Below are 22,399 nucleotides of genomic sequence, written 5' to 3'. Positions count from 1 at the left end.
GGGCAGGGCAAGGGACCAGCCGAAGGGAAGCACCACGCTGGAGAGGGGTTCCCACAATGACCAACAAAGGCTCCAGGAACCGGGAACACTCAGGACGCTGGGTCTGAACTATAACCGGCGTCTGAGTGTCCCGGCATCAAGGTTTAAATAGTACATCCTCCGTGGGAGGATGAGGCTGCGTTGAGCGCTTCCTCTTCCGCCCGGCCGCCTGGCGTCCCCCGTCGCCTAAGCAACCGGGGCGGGCGCTGAGGGAGTGGCCGGGCGTGAGCCTCCCGGCCGCTCGTGACGTCAGATGGGGGGCGTGCGTCGCTGACGCGATCACGTCCCCTGACGCGGCGACGCCCCCTGACGCGGCGACGTCCTGGCTGCGTCGTCACAGCCGGGACACACCGCGGAGACCCCCCTGCGTCAGCGCTGGAGCTTACTGCAGGGGTAATAACAGTCACAGCCGGGACAGACCGCAGAGAACCCCCTGCGTCAGTGCTGGAGCTGACTGCAGGGGTCATAACAGTCAAATTGACTTTTGGAAATAATGCCATTGTTTTTTGCTTGTTCTAGCATCCTTTGGTAAATGTCTAGAAAATTGTCTGTGGGGTTGAACGTGAGTTTCTTATAACACGTCTTGTCGTTCAATTGGCGGTCAAGTTCTTTCTGATATTTGACCCTAGACCACAGCACAATGTTCCCCCCTTTATCAGAGGGTTTAATCACTGTATCTGTCCATTGTTGCATTTCCCTGAGTGCTGCTCGTTCAGTGATGTTCATATTGTCCTCAAACTGAAATGCATGTTTGTTACGTTCCAGGGTATCCAGGTCTTTAGTGACCATTTCAAGGAAGACTCTGGCCTGGGGACATACTGAATAGTCTGGCAGAAATACAGATTTCTTTTTTAGCGTGGGGGTGCTAGTGCCCGAGCTGGTAGCCAGGGAGGAGTCAGTCAGTGGTGGGTCGCTCTCATCTGCAAGATTTTCGAGGATTTCTAGGATACCCAAATCACAGTGATCAAAAATTTGGTCAATGCGTGGTTGGCTGGGGTCAACCAGAGATGGTGGGAGAGGTGATTCACTTGGGTCGTCTGTGTGTTTTTTGAAGAATTTTTTCAATAATAATTTCCTCACATACAGATTTAGGTCATTTTGGTATTCAAACCGATCAAAGGATTTAGTTGGGGAAAAGCTGAGACCCTTGTTGAGAACAGATATCTGGGCTTCATCAAGTGCATGGTCAGTGAGGTTTATAACTTTTAGGGAGTCACTAGGAGTTACCTCCTGTACCGTCTGGTGTCTTTGTGATCCTCCCTCCAATCTCTTGGACCTCTTTTGCCCTTTCTTTCCCCTCCGGGTCCTCTTAAATCGCGTACCAGGGTTTCTCTGAGAGCCCTGGGACTGACCCCTAAAAAATCACGCCTATTGGTTGCCTGATGTGAGAAGTCGGTGGTTTCACTATCAGTTGAATCTACATCTTACGTGGTGTACCCCATATTGCTATTTGGGGGTCTCCTTCTGTTATTTTGACTCCACTTATAGACCCTATTGCTTTGAAAGTCGTTGAGGTCTCTTTGGAGTTTGTTTTTCTTGCGACTGATCACCTCCTTTTCTATATTTTCTAGTTTTGATTTTTTGATATGCCCTTTGAAATTTGTCTAATTTTTCGAAATTCTTCAGTCTTTCGCTGATTAGGTTGATTTCCTGAGTACATTGGTTTAAGATAACTTCATCATGTTTAATGAGAATGTTTATGAGACTAAAAGAGCATGTAGTAAGGGTCTTTTCCCATTCGTTTCTCAGTGAGTCATTGGCAAGTTCGAAGGAAGGAAATACCCTAGGTCTCAGGCCCCTTGGCGTTATCTGCTGCTTCAGGTAATTCTCAAATGTGGCTTTATTCCAAAAAGTCCTGGTTTGTTTTGCCAGAACTATTTTAAGAGTGTGTATGTCACTCATCCAATCCTCTTTGGTGGTGTCAATTTGTGTGAGGTCACTAGTCATCATATTCTCAAGACATTTCTTCAAATTATTCTGTCTATCACTCAATTCCTGGCTCAAACTAAAACTAGTTGTTGCAGGTGTAGGAGTGGGAAATAGAGACATGTTTGCAGGTATTATGGTGTATGCCTGGTCACGTACACTCAGGATTTAATAAGATTTGAATTAAATGTTTTGTCACAATTCGTGCCGTGCTGATTGACAGAGGGTGCACTTGTCACCTTTGTTTCATAGAACAATAGAAGGGGAGAAGGGGGAAATGGGTATGTCAATCGCACAGGAGGTAAGTTTTTGTCATAAGTATCGGTATCACTAAAGACCTGGATACCCTGGAACGTAACAAACATGCATTTCAGTTTGAGGACAATATGAACATCACTTATCGAGCAGCACTCAGGGAAATGCAACAATGGACAGATACAGTGATTAAACCCTCTGATAAAGGGGGGAACATTGTGCTGTGGTCTAGGGTCAAATATCAGAAAGAACTTGACCGCCAATTGAACGACAAGACGTGTTATAAGAAACTCACGTTCAACCCCACAGACAATTTTCTAGACATTTACCAAAGGATGCTAGAACAAGCAAAAAACAATGGCATTATTTCCAAAAGTCAATTTGACTTCCTACAGGTAAAAAATGTCAGAATTCCCACTTTGTATCTACTCCCGAAGAATGAGACAGATCCACCCGGCAGACCCATCGTGTCCGGGATGGGGGGTTTAACGGAAAAAGCTAGCCAGTTTGTGGACCACCACCTGAGGAAGTTTGTGAATACATTGCCCTCATATGTACGGGACACAATGGATGTCCTGAATAAAATCCAGGACACCACCCTCAACCCTGATACATGGCTCATCACCTGCGATGTGGAGAGCCTGTATACCAGTATAATTCATCAATACGGTATACAGGCCTCCGAGTATTTTTTGAGAATGGACAAAGAGACACCATTACAGAATTTCATCCTTGAATTATTAAAATTAGTCTTGTCCAAAAACTATTTTGTATGCAATGACCAGTTCTACCTCCAGGTGCAGGGGACCGCGATGGGGAGCACATGTGCCCCCACGTTTGCGAACCTGTACCTGGGGTGGTGGGAACGGGAGATTGTATTTACTGAACAGAATGAGGTCTATACCAGGCATATATTGGTCTGGTTGAGATACATTGACGACCTACTACTAATGTGGGAAGGCGACATTAAGACCTTTCAGAAATTTCTTACTCTCCTTAATGACAACGACTTGAATTTGAAACTCACCTACCACGCAAGCAAGAAAGAAGTTGAGTACCTGGATCTCAAAATTAACATAGAACCTGACGGCTCAATAAGCACGGATATCCACCGCAAGAAAACCTCCACCAACTCCCTACTGCATCATAGCAGCTCACATTTTCCACCTGTGATTAAAGGTTTACCCAAGGGAGAATATCTGAGAACCAGACGGAACTGCTCAAATGATGAGACGTACAATACAAGAGCAGACGAGCTGGATACAAGACTACATAACCGTGGCTATAGTAAGAAACTGACTCGTAAGGCAAGAAAAGAGGTGGGCAAATACAGGAGAGAGCAACTCCTAGTCCCCAAACACAAAAAATGTGACCAGGACAACAAAATTCGATTTGTTGGCACATTCTGTAAGGAGTGGCGAGAAGTGCAATGTATACTCAACCGTCACATTGATATACTCAAAACTGATGATTTGAATGAGGTCCTTGGTAACAGAGTGGACATCAGTTTGAGGCGAAGCAAGAATCTCAAAGACATGCTGGTGCACAGTCACCTGGAAAAGGAATCCACACCAAAGATCAAAAAGAAAGGCTCATTCAAGTGCGGCACATGCAAAACATGCACTTACATGACATCATGCAGTTCATACACTGATAAGTTTGGCAGAACCTGGAAAATTCAGGATTATATCACGTGTGACACCGCAGGGGTCATTTATAATCTGGAATGCCCCTGCGGCAAGCATTACATTGGTAAGACACGCAGGCCTTTCAAGAAGAGATTAGCAGAACATCTGCTTAGCATCAGGAATGCACCCGTAGCTAAGCATTTTCACAGGTGCCACAGGGGCACCCCAAATGGCCATGAACATCAGAAGAGGCGATTGGGACAAAGAATTACTTAAAGAAGAAACGCGACTAATATTCCTCATGGGCTCCATGTCTCCCATAGGACTCAATGAGGAGAACAATTACACTGTTTTCCTCTAAACTTGCTCATAAAAAATCCATTAATACCATTATTACCTGTCACGGTTGTACCACACGCATTAGTCACTCATGTTATCACGTTTTCAATGTCACACTTTTAAAGCCAAGTACACTGACACTACCCCCCTCTCTCAGCATCAAGAACTACTTGATATGAGGTCTTATAACGTTATTTGTAATCTTAGTGGTCCTAATTCTTTAAGGACCAATCTAGGTCCATCACAACTTTATTCACATCCCGCATGTCCCCTCATGTGAATGGATGTGTGTCTAAATATATCACACATGCCATGTAGCATGGGGAGGGCACCGGGATATCCATTCCTCTATAACGCGGACTGTCACTCATCCTATCTCTTCCCCGTAGGGACCACTCATTCCTGACACCGTACCCACCTATATATAATTCTTTTCATCTTTATTTTATATCAACCTCTTTTTTGCGCATATCATATTTGGAATTACTCTCTATTTTTAGTTATTTATGTATCAATAGCTCAATTAAACCCTGGCATACACATGAGGAGATTTTTCTCCCAATTCACCAAGATACTTTAAATGGCATCATAGCTGCAGGATATATTAATTAGTTGCGGCAGCAACAACAGTATGAACCATGGACCTTGGGTCAGTCATCAGTGTCTGTCGACACACAATGTCATCATCTTACCATCCAATGTTACGCATCATATATACTTACTATAGGGCTACATTCGCCTGTCTAATTGGAGACCCTTTAACCATCTACTATTGCATTAACAATTAGCCATACCAATGATTATGCGATTATACACTAACAGTGTTTTTTCTTGGAATAAATATGTCATTTCTTTTCTTTCTTGTGCATTAAATCTGTCCAATTATCGATCTACCAATTTCTGCCATGTGTAGACACACATTACATGCGATATAGTCAAACAGGGCGTTTTCCTTATCAACCAATTACGATGTCAGTACCACGCCCGCATCAATTAGCATATGCTAATTCTTTTCGTCTTTATTTTATATCAACCTCTTTTTTGCGCATATCATATTTGGAATCACTCTCTATTTTTAGTTATTTATGTATTCATAGCTAAATTGGACTCTGGCATACACATGAGGAGATTTTTCTCCCAATTCACCAAGATACTTTAAATGGCATCATAGCTGCAGGATATATTAATTAGTTGCGGCAGCAACAACAGTATGAACCATGGACCTTGGGTCAGTCATCAGTGTCTGTCGACACACAATGTCATCATCTGACCATCCAATGTTACGCCATCATATATACTTACTATAGGGCTACATTCGCCTGTCTAATTGGAGACCCTGTAACCATTTACTATGGCATTAACAATTAGCCATACCAATGATTATGCGATTATACACTAACAGTGTTTTTTCTTGGAATAATTATGTCATTTCTTTTCTTTCTTGTGCATTAAATCTGTCCAATTATCGATCTACCAATTTCTGCCATGTGTAGACACACATTACATGCGATATAGTTAAACAGGGCGTTTTCCTTATTAACCAATTAAGATATCAGCACCACGCCTGCATCAATTAGCATATGCATGAGCCAACAGGTATTTAAACGGTTACCTGGCACCACTCAGGTTGGTCCTGACGAAGCTAGTGGCGAAGCGTACGCCGACCGTACCTTCGTGGCTACCCCCCACTCCCCTTACCCATTGAATGCATTTCTGATCTGTCTAGCTTAATTAATAAAAAAATAATTTTTTTTTTTTTTTTTTAAGGTCCGTGTGTCTTAAATAGCACCAGAGTCAGCGAGGGAAGCGCAGTGCGTGACGCGTAGCACTGCGACCCCCTAATTAACCGGCCGCAAGGCACAATCGTGATCGAGCATTGTGCTCCTATGCCGCATATATGATTGCGCTCTAGCCGCTACTATCTGTACTCTGTGTCACATACACAGTTAACTATACGGAGACTTATTCCCTAATATACCGTAGCTAATAAAGCTTATTTAAAAGATAGTTTCTCAGAACACTAATTGAAAGTGAATACATTACTAGTAAGGGAACGGGGGTCCCACGTCGCATGGATAAAGATATCCATTTTTACTACATGTTATGTGTTTAATGTCTTGTGTCTGTTATATTTTCGCTACATTTTATCTATCTAATTAAATAAAGGTTACATTTTAATACGCATTCTTTGGGTGCACCACACAGTGACATCCCGTTTCTGTCCCCATGAACTTCTGCTCTAATCAGCTGTCCAGTGGTAGCACACCCTCCAGACTTTATTGAGTTGTACTCCCAATACATACATGAGGGGCCGATACTTATGACAAAAACTTACGTCCTGTGCGATTGACATACCCATTTCCCCCTTCTCCCCTTCTATTGTTCTGATTGAGACCGGCCTGAATACTGGTGGCAGGGGTAACTGCCAGGTGGTCATGCTGAGGAAGGAAACACCGGGAAAATGCATCTGCCCTGATGTTTTTAGGCCCCGGCCTGTAGGTGATAAGAAAGTTGAACCGTGTGAAGAATAACACCCAATGGGCCTGCCGGGCATTAAGCCATTTGGCTGCCTCAATGTATTGCAAGTTCTTGATCGGTTAAGACTAGAATCTGATGACTGGCCCCCTCCAGCCAATGCCTCCGCTCATCAAACAATTCCCTATTTCCCACATCATAGTTGATTTCTGCTGTGGAAAACTTCATGTAGGCGCACGGATGAAGAACAAGGGAATTTGGATCCTTTTGTGAAAGAACAGCCCCTGCTACGACCTCAGATGCATTCACCTGCACAATGAAGGGAAGGTCAGGATTGGTATGTCTGAGAATAGGATCCTACACAAAAGCCTGTTTGAGAGCCTGTAAGGCCTGCTCCGCCTGGAAAGACCACAGGGGAAATAATGTACTCTAAGAAATACACCTGGGACACTTTGATCTCACACTTTCAAGTTTAGTGAATAAGTTGTTCTCTCACAATTTCTGTAGAACTTGCTTAACTTGGGATCTGTGGGAGTCAATATACTTGGAGAAAATCAGAATATCATCTAAATAGACAACAACGAACTTGCCCATGGAATCTCTTAAAACGTTGTTGATTAAATCCTGAAAGACGGCAGGGGTATAAGAAAGACCAAAAGGCATGACTAGTTATTCATAATGCCCGACTGAGTACTGAAAGAAGTCTTCCACTCATCTCCTGCTTTGATCCTTATAAAGGTTGTATGCTCCTCTAAGATCAATCTTAGAAAAGATAGTGGCGGACCGCAATTGATCGAACAACACAGATATAAGCGGGTGTGGATATGTGTTTTTTACCGTGATCTTATTCAGAGCTCTGAAATCAATACAGGGTCGTAGAGAGCCGTCTTTCTTGCCAACAAAAAAGAACCCGCCACTTAACGGAGACTTGGAAGGCCAGATAAACCCTTTTTTAAAACTGTCCTGAACGTGCTCATCCATTGCTTTAGTCTCAGGGATGCACAAAGCGTACAATCTATCCTTGGGTAACTGAGCATCAGGCAAGAGTTTAATAACACAGTCATAAGGGCGGTGCGGAGGAAGTTTGTCTGCCTTGCCTTTGGAGAAGACGTCTGCAAACTTCAATGTAGCAAGAGGGAATCTGAGACAAAGAAACAGATGCTTGCAAGATGGAAGTCTTCACGCACTGCCCTAAGCAGTAGGACCGCCAACAGACAATATCCCAGAATTCCAATCGATGGGCAGATTGTGTTTGACCAGCCAGGGATGGCCCAATTCCAGAGTAACCGCCGGACAAGTGGTCAACAGAAATGAGATGTCTTCAGTATGAAACAGACCGATGGTTAATGGGAGCACAGGAATCCGAAAGAAAATTACACCATTGGGTAACTTTCAGTACTCCCGTCTAGACCTCGCATGGTGATACACCCCCTTCCAGTCTTTGAATAGGAAGACTGAGCTTTGTGGTCAGGGAAATATCCAAGAAGTTACCGGCAGCTCTGCTATCGATAAAGGCAGCACAAGAAAAATTGACCCCACCAAAAGAAATACTACTGGGGAGTAGTAAAGAGTTCCGAGAGGAAAAAAGCTGAATGCCTAAGTGAACCCTCTCCTCATTCACTTGCCTTGGGCTTTTCCCGATTTGTTGGAACAATTTTAAAGGACATGAACCATGCCCCCACAGTACAAACAAAGGCCTGCTCGCTCTTTTCTCAGAGGAAATCCTGACCGCACCCAGTTGCATGGGCTCTTTGCTTTCCTCGGGAGAAGCCTAAACAAAAGGAACAGGATGGGACTGAGAACCTCATTCCGACCTCCGTTCATGGAGCCGACAGTGAATCTTAATGGCCAACTCCATCAATTTATCTAAAGACCCAGGTACCGGATACTGAATGAGACTATCTTTGATGGTGTCAGACAACCCACATCGGAACTGATTCCCTTGTAAGGCTGGGTCATTCCAACCGCAGTCGTTTGACCAATGGTGGAATTCAGTACAGTAGACCTCCACGGGATCCTTACCCTGATTAAGGGCTTGTAGGTGGGTCACTTCCGAAGCCTCCCCATCGGGATCGTCATATAACAGACTGAGTGAACTAGAAAAGCTATCCAGAGTGGATAGAGCAGGACTGCCTGATAGAAGCCGATAGCCAATGTCTGGGGATCCTCTTGTAATAGTGAGCTAACCAACTCCACTCGTTGAGACTGACCCTGAGGACTTGGGCTTAAGACGAAAATAGAGTTTGCAGCTTTCGCAGAAATGAAAGAAGTCTTTCAGGTTTCCCCGAAAACCGATCTGGCAAATTCATCTTAGGCTTAAGGGACCACCGGAGCTGAAGAACGGGACCCCTGTTCCTGAGAGGCAACCCGTAGCGATAAATCCCAAACCATTTGGGTTAAGCTCCGAAGCTGGTCAGAGTAGGTCTGAGCCGCCGGATTCATGTTCAACTAAACACAGACAACCAAAACCAACAGCAAAATTATTATATAATGATTCTCGTATATAGTTCTTTGGACCAGTGATAATGTAACGAAAACAGGTAATGTGTTTGGTTTTAGGCGAGGACCCACAGCTGGGACCGCTGTTTATAAAGGCCACAGCGCACACTGCACTACTCTGTTGACCCCCCCGCCTGATGGCTGAAAACTGCAGGAACTAATGCTTCACCTATAATCGCCACGTTTGGAGGGGGCAAATTAGGTCCGCCCCAACTCCGGTGTAACCAGGCCCAGGATGGGGAAAGCGACCTAGTTGCAGACACCTACAACAGAAGAACCAGGGTACCTCCAACAAAGCTTATGCAGAGAATACCAATAAGTACTAAACGTAAACCGGGGTACAAACAACCAATACCCAAAATGACAATAGAAATAATAATCTGCGAAGAACCAGGCTCCAAATGGAGCACTTACATGTCCACTCACATGGAAAAAGGGCCAGCAGATCTCCAGCAGCCACAGATGGAAAGTGGCATGCTGACAAGGACTGGAGCAGACTGAAAATGGCACAGGCAGCAACAGCAACAGCAACAGAACCTGCAGAGGGCCAAGTAATAACATGCTCTGGGCAATATCACCGGCGGGGCTGAGCTGGTCTGAATCCCTAAAAGGGATAGCCTGGCCAATCTGCTGCTGCTGTCAGGACCAGCCCTTAAACCTTTTTGGCCATCAGGAGCAGCCCCCACACTCAAGTGGCCGAGTGCGGGCTGCCTGGCGTCCCCTGTAGTTATGGAAAACGCCGGGTGGCTGCAGGGGGACATTGCGGGGCTTAGCTGACGTCGCCCAGCCTGGCAGAAGTGACGTGTCCCGGCTGGACGGAAATGACGTGGCACCACCAAGAGGAAGTGCCTTGTGCACCCTTGTTGCCCGGGCCCCAGCACTCTGCTGACACTGTGGTGCCGCGAAGATGTCAGCGCGGCTGACATATATGTGGGGTGGGTGATGTTAGGGTGCGGGGGGAGGTAAGGGTTAGGTTACAGCATACCAGGGTTGGCACTAGTGACGAGAGTCAGGATTAGGCTGCAGTGGGAGAGGGTTAAGGAACAATGTTGGTGTAATAGAGCACAGGCCGGGCATGAGAGAGTACATAAGTAAGAGTGCAAGGGCATCATGATGAGGTAACGCATCAGTGTGATCGAGCGCAGGCTGCGGGGTGAGGGAGCATGTCAGTCTGATAGAGTGCAGGCCATGGGGTAAGGGAGTGCCGCAGGGTGAATGAAAGAGTCAGTGTAATAGAACACAGGCCGCGGGATGAGGTAGTGCACAAGAATGCTAAAGCACAGACCGCGGGTGAGGGAGCACATCAATTGATAGTGCGCAAGCTGCAGGGTGAGGGAGCGTGTCAGTGTGATAGAGCACAGGCTGTAGGATGAGGGAGAGCATCAGTGTGATAAAGCGCAGGCCGCAGGGTGAGTGCATCAGTGTGATAGAGCAAAGGTTGCGGGGTGAGGTAGTGCACCAGTATGCTGAAGCACAGACCGCGAGACATACCTCCCAACTTTGTAGCTGCAGAAATAGGGACACTCGCGAGCGTCCAAAAAGGGGGCGCGGCTTATGCAAATGAGCCGCATCCCCGTTTTCGGCCGGGAATAGACGCTGTGCGCATGCGCACAGCATCTATTCTGTTAAATTGGGGGGGCTCCCAACTGCCCCCCCCCCCCGCAGCGGGACACCTCTGGCAGCGGGTGGGACAGCGGGACAGGACCCGGTAATCGAGACTGTCCCGCTGAAATCGTGAGTGTTGGGAGGTATGGCGAGGTGAGGGAGTGCACCAATGTGATAGAGCACACCACTCCAGTAATGGGCATGTGCTTCCAGTTTATGTCCCAAGGGGGTGATAATATTTGAGGGGGCCCTCAGAGATATCAATTTCTGTTTCCGGCCCTGGAACCCACACCATTTTTTTTAAATGATTTTTTTTTTTTACACAGATAAGCCAGATCCGTGCAGGCTTCTCTGTAAATACATTTGACCAAATACTACTGGAAAATAAGGAGTATTTTCCAGACGTATTTTTGGATCAAATACAGGCCATATTTTATATAAGGCCGGTTACTATATTTGGAATCACCATTCGAATAAATGTTGCTTCGTATTCATAGTCTTTCGAAGGCGTACACCATGGAAAAAAATATAAATCCCCGTTTACTGGTCTTTGTAGAGTAAAAAAAAAAAAAGGTTTATGCTATAAACTCATACTAATGACGTCCTGGTTCTCACTGTTTTCTGCATAAACTCATCAGTAAGGAAATATGACAGCCGCTGTAGCTCCTGACTGCATCTCCTGTACTACCTGGGTTAAAAATAACTTTGTTGCACAGGCTCACTGATATCCCGAGCTCAAGGAACTACAAGTCCCAGAATCCAACGTGCGGAGGAGAACGCCTGGACCAATCCCAGCGGCAAATTACTCCCGAACCCCTCCCCGTTGGCTTCACGTGACGCTGATAGCCCCTCCCTCTCCGGAGAGGTGAGCAGAGAGAGGCTGCAGAACTTCCTGTCAGGCTCGGCGGCCCAGGAGGCGGATCTGACCGCACAGGTAGGCAGCGCAGTCCGGGGCTGCGGGAGAACCCAGGCCTCCGGTAAGGCAGGGCGTGCTGGTGGTAGGGTGGCCTGTGTGGCAGCGCGTTGGCAGGCGGGGTAGTGAGGTGTGCCGGAGTGTCACTCATACACTGTCCTGTCTGTGAGCAGGGAAGCAGCCAGGTGGTATTTATGGCAGCTCTCTGCACCTGTCCATATCTGGAAGAGGGGAAGAGAATGGAGGATGTTTGAAGCCTGGACCATCAGAGTACGGTCAGGGTCTCTTGTCATGCTGACACTTGTAGTTCCACCCAGTTGTATAACCCTGGCTTGGCTCCTCTTTTGTTTAGGACACTAATCTTTATATGCTAAATAGCATTAGCTCGTTTAGTGCATTAGACCACTGTATAGTGTGCTAAACATTAGGAGTGGTCTATGTATGGAGAGAGATAATGAGAATGGAGATAAAGTGACAGAAAACCTAACATTTTTTTTAAAACAGCCTGTAATGTGACAGGAGCTGATTGGCTGGTATTTTATATCTCTCCACTGTACATTCCCTGCACCTCCTTCCACACCCCTTACGAGATTAAAGGAGCCCATAGACGCTCCGTTGTGTCCGGCTCCGTTCTGTACTATGTGATGCGCGCTCCCGCGCATCACATAGTACTGTACAAAAAGTATGTGCTGCACATCATATCGGATCGCAGTGCATGCACAAGGCATGCGATCCGATACGATGTGTACTTTAAAAGTACAGAACGGAGCCTCAAAACGGAGCGTGTATGGGCTCCTTAAGTAATCTCTCAGGGCATACACACGGAGAGATCTGTTCTTACTTTCTAAGAAATCTAGTCAGATTGCTTAGAAAATAGTGCAAAATCGCTCTGTGTGTATGCCCCTTAAAGCTGTTGCTGTGCTGCTTTTCCTATACAAGGAACCTCAGTGACAGGAACAGGTATTTGTTGACAACATAAAGTACTTCACCCTGGAGTGATGTGATGCAGGAGAGCAGACTATAAATGCCAGGTGACATTGATGGTGGAAATCACGTGACATGAGGATTATGACTGTAAGTGGTAGTTGCTTTAGAGGTGTGAGGACCATAATCAGTATTCAGATTTACCTGTGTAAACTGCACAATAACTTTGGTAGCATAGTGGTTAGCATTGCTGCACAGGTCTGGGGATATGCGCTATCCTTGTGATTTTTGTATTTTCTTATAGTGTAAGTCAGTGGTTCCCAACCCTGGTCCTCAAGTACCCCCAACAGTGCATGTTTTGCAGGTCTCCACACAGAATCACAAGTACTATAATTAGCTCCACCTGTGGATCTTTTCAAATGTCCCTGAATAATGAGTGCACCTGCCGGGTGACCTGGAAAACGTGCACTGTTGGGGGTACTTGAGGACCAGGGTTGTGAACCACTGGTGTAAGTTTCTTCCCGCATTTTAATACCACACCTTGTTCATTTGTTTGATTACATTTGCTTTCTTTTGTACAAAACTTAGATTGCAAGCTCCACCAGAGCAGGGACTGATGTGGATAATGCGACTACTCTGTAAATCGCTGTGTAATATGTTTGTAAATATGTAACCTTGGGTTAACTCAAAACTTAATCATTACAAAGGAGAATAAGGAGCAGATGCAAATAATGCGGGACGTAAAGGGGCCTATACACAGGGAGTTTTTTATGGGCAATGCTAGATCGCTCAGTCCTCCTGACGAAGTCGTGTGACGACACGCGTTAGGGCGTGGTCTCCTGATGCATTGGATCCCTGTCTTCAGTCCATCCGTGATTGCAGTGTGGAGTACGCCGCCGCTGAATATCTGTGCCGGGTCTGCTGGACGTGTTCTGGTCTCCGTGCTGTGAGCTTAGTGAGCGAGCGGTGATTACCCTCTATGCTGATTATTTTTATCTTAAAAGCAGTGCTTTTTTGACAGAGGAGGGGTGGGCCGCAATCCTTTCTTTAAGTGTTCGGACCATCTTTCCCACATACACTTTTTGACATGGACATGTAATAATATAGATCACATAATTCGTGTCACAGTCCATTCAATGTTTGATATTATGTGTACGGCCCGTCTGGACATGCTGCCAACTGCTGTCTGTAATGATATGTTTAAAATTGACACATCCTGCACAAGGGAAAGATCCTATTTTGGTGCTTAGCCATGTCCCAGTCCTGTCAATTCTAGGACTGATATCGGAGTATACCACATGTTGTTTTATATTCTGACTCTGTTTGTAACAGAACGTTGGCGTTTTTTTACTCATCTCGCCTAACACCGACTCTGGAAATCATACATAAAAAGGTTCGCATACGATGGGGCCTTGTTTGACCCCATCGCGGTCCCCTTAAGCTGTAAATAAAAATTATTGTTGAAAAGAAAATTAATTTTTATGTAAAATGACTTCAATAAGTAAAATCAAAAATTCAGATGCTTGACCTGCATAGTGTGGGCTTGAACAGATAGTTCGTCTAATTGCAGCCACTCCCTCATCATGACCAATGTTAGTATAAAGGCTGGTGACATCCATTGTCACCAGCATGCTCTTGGTAAGTGGCTTGTCAAACGTGGATCATTTTATTTAGAAAGTGGGTGGTGTCACGCAACCAAAAAGGAGTATTTTGAACAACTGATTGGAAATGGAAATAGGCTGACATAATGAGCCAATAGAGGAAATAATTGGTCTCCCAGGTGGTGACACCATAGTTTTGTGTATTTTGGGTAGAATGTAGATGAGGGGAATCCGCGGATGCTTCTGTATAAGGAACTCCACGATCGCCTCATCTATCCACCCATTGGTCAAACCAAGACCAATGATGGAATCAATCTCTGCCTTGTATTTAGATGTAGGGTCAAAGCAGAGTTTTTTTTTTTTTTTTGTAACAATCAGCATCCTGAAGTTGGCATAAAAACCTCTTTCACATACTCATCCCGATCCAATACCACTATCCCCCGCTTTAAAAACCATAAAATGGTATACGATTTTTTTTTTTTTATTGTAATTTATTTTTTTATTGTACAAGCACCCTGATGGGTCCTTACAATGTTAAATGCCCCCCCCCCCCCCCACACACACACACACTATCAACGCCGACCCGAAGCGTGGCGAGCGCAGCGCGTCCTCTGACCTTTTCATACCCCCACTATCCACGTCAGCGTGGAGTTGACTGTAGATATTATGGCGAGCGCAGCGAGCCACCAAGCCCGAAGCGTGGCGAGCTGACGCGGAATACATGTAAAGTAATACGCATCGCTCGCCACGCTTTGGGTTCGCATTTATAGTGGTGGTGGTGCATTTAGCATTGTAAGCAGCCATTAGGGTGCTTATACAATTAAAAATTGCATCATATGCGGCTATATGGCGTAAGATGCCATAAGATGGAAATCTTGGGTGCCGTGCTAGGAAACAAGTATCTATCTATCTAGCAATAAGCAATGTTGAAGTCTATCACAAGACAAGCTTCAGTGTAAACCGCAAATGTGTGTGTCTAGGTGAAGAGCAAGCTTAACAAACTGTGTGCCGTGGAACCCTTGGGTGTCCCTGGACGCTTGCAGGGGTGACTTGGATCAGTGGTCCAGGACCAATTCATATTTTTTATAATTAATATAATAGGCATAACCCAGTGGTTCCCAAAGTGTGTGCCGTGGCTCCCTGGGGTGCCTCGGGACACATGCAGGGGTGCCCTGGGTTGGTGGTCCAGGACCAACTCAAATTATTAATAATAGTTAATTATTTATGAGCAAAACCAGTGCTGGTGGCTGCCAATCATAAAATGTGTACAAACAGAAGCAAATCCTGCCCTTTACCACATAACTGACCTAAGAATCGCATATAAACCCAGTCAAATTAAAAAAAAAAATTGGCCTAGGGGTGCCGTGAAAAAATTCTGATACTCTAGGGTGCCGTGATTCAAAAAAGATTGGGAACCCCTGGCATAACCAGTGCTGGTGGCTACCAATTTTCAAATATGTAGACAAATAGAAGTGAATATTTTCCCTCACCACGTAATATAACCTAAAGATGACATCTAAACACAATTTGTTTAATTTGGTAATATTTCACATCTACATTTAAAAAAATAAAAATAAAAGCTTTCGCCTGAGGTGCCGAGAGCACAATTCTGATACTCAAGGCTGCCGTCAGTAAAATAAGTTTGGGAACCACAGGTATAAAGTTTGCACGCTATACTGTACTTTTCTGTTGTTACTCACTTTCTATGGCCACAGGGACAGAAAGTCAAATCTAATGGGCTTAATTCTGTCTTGGGTGAAAGACAGAGCAAGTAACTATGGGCAGTATTCAATGAGGATAATTTGCCCTGTTTCACGGCAAATTTTGCTATTTTCGCGTTGGAAGGTGATTTTTTTTTTTGGGGGGTCAGAAAGCAAATCACCCTATTCAATGTGCACTTCTTGCTGTCTTTCTAAGTGATTTTCGCCGTCCCTCACCGAGTAGCAAATCGCCATCTTTTCATGATGAAGTGGAAAGTGAACTTTTAACCCCTTCCCGACATTTGACGTACATTTACGTCATGGTCGGGAAGTACTTCCCGACACATGGCATAAATGTACGTCATGGTTTCTAACTGTCACTGCGTCTATAGACGCGGTGACAGTTAAGAGATGTCTGCTGTCCCTGACAGCAGACATCCCCCCTCGCCGCCCAGGGGTGGCAGGGGTGCCCCCCCCGGTCGGCGATCGCTGTGATTGGCTGTTCAAATCTGAACAGTCAATCACAGCGTTTCCTGTGTTACCGGCGGCTAAGCCGCTCGGTAACACAGAAAACGGTGGTGATCGGTGCAGCACCGATCACCACCGAGCGGCAGCACCCCCCTCCCACCCGCCGGGCACTCACCCGGCAGCAGCAGCAGCTCCCCCGGCTCCACCGCTACGTCCGGAGCGCACGCTGCGCTCCCCTCCTCCCCCCTCCCCCCCGCAGCAGCAGCATCATGCTATATATATATATATATATGTGTGTGTGTGTGTGTATACCGCACCGATCACCAACGATCGCCAGCCCCCCCCCCCCCCCTCCCACCCGGCAGCCCCCCTCCCACCCCCCCGCCAGCCGCAGCGCCAGCCCCCCTCCCAAAGCTGGTGACCAAAATGGGGTCACTTGTGGGGGGGTTCCACTGTATTGGTGCTTCGGGGGTCTTGCTAATGCGACATAGCACCCGCCATTCATTCCACCACCAAAAATCACTCCTTCCCTTCTGAGTCCTGCCATGCACCCAACTGGTATTTTTTGGTCACATGTGAGGCATTGCCGTACCCGGGAGAAATTGGGGCACAGATTTTGGGGTGCTTTGTCTCCTTCATTCCTTGTGAAAATTAAAAATTTTGAGCCAGAACTGCATTTTTGTGTAAAAAATTAAATTTTTTTACACAAAAATGCAGATCTGGCTCAAAATTTTTCATTTTCACAAGGAATGAAGGAGACAAAGCACCCCAAAATCTGTGCCCCAATTTCTCCCGAGTACGGCAATGCCTCACATGTGACCAAAAAATACCAGTTGGGTGCATGGCAGGACTCAGAAGGGAAGGAGTGATTTTTGGATTTTGCAGCACAGATTCTGGTTGAATGACCCCTGAAGCACCTATACAGTGGAACCCCCCCACAAGGGACCCCATTTTGCAAACTACACCCTTCAGGGAATTCATCAGGGGGTATAGTGTACATTTCAAACCCCCAGGGGTTTCACCAACTTTGATACAACTGGGCAGTGAAAATGAAAAATTACATTTTTTTCATTTTCACAGCCCAGTTGTATCAAAATTGGTGAAACCCCTGGGGGTTTGAAATGTACACTATACCCCTAGATGAATTCCCTGAGGGGTGTAGTTTGCAAAATGGGGTCACTTGTGGGGGGGTTCCTAACTTTTAGCATCTTATGGTGCCTAGAAACCTACATGGTGCCTAAAAAATAATCTCATAAAAAGGAGGCTCCAAAATCAAGTAGGTGCTCCTTCTATTATGAAGCCTGTGGTTTGGTCACCGTGCACACTAGGGCCACATATAGGATATTTATGAAAACAAAAGAATTGGGGGAATCAATTTTTAGTCACATTTCTCTAGTAAAATCTACTGTGTTCCTTAGAAAAATGTATTAAAATTGCAAATCTGCAAAAAAAATGAAATTTTGAAATTTCACCTACACTTTGTTTTAATTCCTGTGAAACACCTAAAGGGTTAACAAACTTCCAAAATGCTGTTTTGAATACTGTGAGGGGTGCAGTTTTTGAAATGGCATCATTTATGGGGGTGTCTCACATACAAGTCCCTCAAAGTCACATCAGAACTGAACTGGTCCCTAAAAAAATCAGTGTTTGAAATTTTCTTGAAAATTTGAGAATTTGCTATTCATATTGTAAGCCTCCTAGTGTCCCAAAAAATTAAAAGGAAGTTGAAATAATGATGTCAACATAAAGTAGACATATGGTCTATGTTAGTTATTCACTATTTTGAGTGGTAAGATTATTTGTCTCACAAGCAGAAAATTTAACATTTTGCAAATCGCAAAATTTTCCATTTTTTTCCGACATTTTGGTATTTTTCACAAAAAAACACAGACTGTATCGACGAAAATTTACCACTAACTTGAAGTACAATGTGTCACGAGAAAACAATCTCAAAATCACTGGGATAAGTAAAAGCAAAAAAAAGTTATCCCCACTTAAGTGAGACATGTCAGATTTGAAAAAAATGGCTCTGTCAGGAACGCAAAAACTAGCTCTGTCAGGAAGGGGTTAAAATAAAGTTGTTGTTTTTTTACATTTGGTGTAAAAAAATCAGGAATTTTATTCTGAGAAGGGGCATGCTATTTTTATTCATGTGCTTATAGCACATGAATATATATTTAATTTATTTATTCATATATTCACCGATCATTACATATGCACGATCGGGTGCAGTGAATACCTGGTCCCCTGTTGGCTCTCCCGGGGGGCTGCCTGGCTCCTGGGGAGCCTACCTCCCCCCCACATACGTTCTGGGGCAGGCAGGGAGACTTCCATCTCCCTGCCTGCCACCGTCCTCAGGCAGGGTTCACACTCGCCATCAGGGGCAGCGAGCCCCTGCGACATTGAATAGGGGGGACAGCGAGGCTCCGGAACACGGCGGGCAGTGGCGAGTGTGCAGCGAATACTAAACAGGATTCGCTGCACGCCGTCAATATTCTCATTGAATATGGCCCTACGTTGTAATGCAAGGGTTGGAAATGAATACATTTTTTTTCTTTACATGCAAAGTAAATACTGTCTGCTTTTGCATGAAGTCTACACATGCTGGACAACTTTACTTTTACACTGCAATTTATGTTTCCATTTGGACATGCCCCTTTCATTTCTAAATCTCTGCACATTTTACATCAGTCCAACCTGCAGTGAAGCATGGGTTTTACTTGCTCTTTCTTATGGTGCTCCCACGCACATCCCATCACACAGCACATAGTGTGCTGCCCGTACTTTTTTAACTAGATTGCATCGTATCTACTTCAAAACTCACAGTGCTTTAGACCATCGAATGCATTTTGATTTAGAAGCGATGCAATCACATGTGTATGGGCACCACTTTATTCCAAACTCATAATGTGGCCCAATGTGTATAAAGTTTAGATGCCATCACTTTGTGTGTATTATAGGAAACAACATGCCTCTTTAATGTGAGGATTTAGCAGGCTATAAACTGTACTCTGCAGCAGGGGGAATGTAGCCCCTCACTTCATCTGCTGCATATATTTTGGACAGGGGTAGGCTCCCATCTTCTGTGCACCTACAGAAATACATTAAAACCTGAGGTACTTGTGTAGTTTTATGTCTGGGTCCCCTTGCGGGGCTCGCTTCACTCACCCACGCTGGTGGCACGCTACGCTCCCCACGCTATCTAAAAGCAACTCCATGCCAACATGGATAGTGGGGGTATGAACTATCCATGTTGGCATGGAGTTAAGTTACTTTATTTTAGATAGTTTGTGCCGAGTGTAGAACCCGTGAAACTACACAGGTACCAAACCTGATATACAGTAAGTCCTTAAATACACGCTAGGTGGTTTATTTACTAAGATGGGAGGTCTATTGAAGATCAAGAGATCAATCAGGTTCTATCCATTATCTTCTAGAAGGTGCTAAATAAGGTGCACATAGCAACATCTTCAATAGAACTCCCATCTTAGTAAATGTGGCCCTAGGTGTAAGATCTGGTCCGTGCGCTTGTGCCTGACTGATAACTCTCACTGACTGTTTATGATCTAAACCAACATTGTCCTTTTGCAGACTACAATATCCATTGGGTACATTAAGGCAGGGCTTGACAATTTTTTTTAACTCTAGGAGCCAGACCTCATTGAAGTGCTCCTACACGTTATAATATCAGCCCTCTTGTGTGCTGCCCCTGCACATATTAACCTAGTAATACAATTATAATTAGCCAAGGAGATAATGTGGGTAAAAACATTAAAAGCAATAAGACAAGTCAACCAGGGGATCGGTTTGTGTATGAATTTTAATTACATAATGTATGTCATCCACTGCCCACATAATCTTATTGGCTAACTATATTTGTATTCCTAGTAGTCTACATTACTGAGGAGGGCGGGCCACATCATGTTGACACTTCCCCTCCCAGCGGGTGGCGTGTCAGTCATCCAGAAATCGGCTTGGCCACGGGCGGGCAGAAGTGACTCAGGCAGGTCAGATGAGCATGATCTGAAGCTGTCAGCGTCAGCACAGTATTCATGGACCAGGTCACTAATTTTGTTCAACTATATCTGGGTGTTGGCATCTGGTCGCCAGTAAGCAAAACCTGTTAAAGCCTTGTGTTGCATCAAGATACGGACAAGGACATAAGTTAGTGCAATACATTACAATTATAGGATAGCAATCCAAGTTGATTGTACCTGATTTAAATTAATCCGATTCAGGTTATCTATGTATCCTGAATGTCACCTTAAGGTATTAAAATCTAGAGATATTTGTTTTCTGGTATTGACAGAGAAAGGAATGGAAAATAAAAAGGTGAGGGAAATATGTGTAAAGCTGGCTAAATATTGGTACGAATTTCAGGCCGAATGTAGGATTTTGATGGCTCGTACAATGTATTGTGTGTGTGTGTGCCTGCAGGTCGTGAGGTGGATCTTATGTGCTTCCGTTCCAATCTGCAGAGTCTCTGGTCTGAGGTGGCCGTGAATGTACTCTGGAGATCAAGCTTGAGCAGCTTTGTGTCAGTAGATTGGAGGACGAGAAGAAAAACTATGCACTTAAAATATCCTGGAAACATAGTATTCTCTATGTGAGACATAAATGCATTTCATGTATAGTCTTGGGTCACATCCCCAATGTAACCAATTATGGTATACTAATACAGGCAGAGTGCTCCCGAGCATTTTGTATAAGGGATTATTCTGGATTTTAGAAAGTTTTTAGTTTGAAGCTCACCTGGTGTTCACAGCGTCCAACTTCAGAGGCATCCCCGGTCCCAATGATGCATGGATGACTACATCGGCGCACCTGCACAATGCATCATTGACACTGGGAACGGGCACGCAGCTTTATGTGCCAGGCGGTCATTGAATAAAGTGAGTGTTTGGTGCACAGCAAACGATGTGGGTATGACAGATGAGCGGCCTAGCAAAACGAAGAAAATAACGGACATTCCAAAAAACTTTTTTTTTGGGAATATTTCCGAAAAGAGATCCGCATACGGTATACTCTACCTTTATTTCAAAACATGGAAAAATATAATATCTGCATTGTGGCTTCTGGGCTGAGATCTCCAGCCCTCTTTTCCCAGGTTAAAATACTCTTGCACTTTTTTTTTTTTTTTTTTCGTTTAAGCGGTTGTCCTCTAAAAGCCTCCTGGTTCTAGCAATAGGTGTCCTGTAAACCATAGGTGACGAGTTTAATGCTACTGCTTTATAGCAGCCAACCAGTTTCCCTGAGGAAAGATTGTACTAAGGGAAAATACGAGCACAATTCTTTCTTTATATCTTTTGTGTGTGATTTCTTCGCTGTTGCTGTTCTTGGATTCTCTTGAGAAGAATAAAGCTCTTAAGAGTTGACAGATGTCAGAGTTTAGAGAGACACTATTGTTCCAAGCCGCCCTGTTTCTCTGCATTGGTGCCCAGTGCACCTATAAAATAGCAGATACATGGAAACTGAGCATATTGTATTTGTACTTAATGCTTAAAGCCATCCTAGATAACTTTCAATTATGTAATAGAACAGTTTTGTCTGTTATTTTACATTGGTTACACCAATGGTTTCCAAACTGTGTGCCTTGGGTGCCTCGGAGCACTTGCAGGGGTGCCTCATGGTGGTCCAGAACCAATTCAAATTATTTATGGCCAATGAAACAGGCAAAATCAGTGCTTGGGGCTTCCAATTATAAAATATTTTGGGAAACAGAAGTGAATCGTGTTCCTCACCACATAACTGGACCTAAGGATGACATTTAAGCACAACTTATTTAATTATTTTTTTTTATTCTTGGTAACAAACTTTGTCCTAGGGGTGCCCTGAAAAGTATTCTGAAGCTCTAGGGTGCCGTGATTCAGAAAAGTTTGGGTTACACCGCTGTTTTACATATTGCACTTATCACACTCTGTATAATACCACTTTTACACCAAAACTGCCAGGTCGCACCAGGGTTTTTGGACCCCGATGGGACTCGGCAGTTGCTCCCTTTTGCATCGGCGTCCCCCGGCATTATGT

General features: G+C 44.8%; 1 protein-coding gene across 1 annotated transcript in view; it reads left to right on the top strand.

The window, feature by feature from the left end:
* The first annotated feature begins 11,579 nt into the window (after window positions 1-11,579).
* The window catches only part of MTM1 (myotubularin 1), a 77,894-nt gene continuing 67,074 nt past the window's right edge, over window positions 11,580-22,399 (top strand). Inside the window, exon 1 of the mRNA XM_083159444.1 lies at window positions 11,580-11,700. The gene's annotated coding sequence lies outside the window, so the exon portion shown is untranslated. The remainder of the gene's footprint in view (window positions 11,701-22,399) is intronic.

Source organism: Crinia signifera, chromosome 9, assembly GCF_055691185.1.
Source record: "Crinia signifera chromosome 9, ASM5569118v1, whole genome shotgun sequence".
Taxonomy (NCBI): Eukaryota; Metazoa; Chordata; class Amphibia; order Anura; family Myobatrachidae; genus Crinia; species Crinia signifera.
Note: the sequence above shows the minus strand (reverse complement) of the source record. Positions and strands in the feature narration are given on the sequence as shown.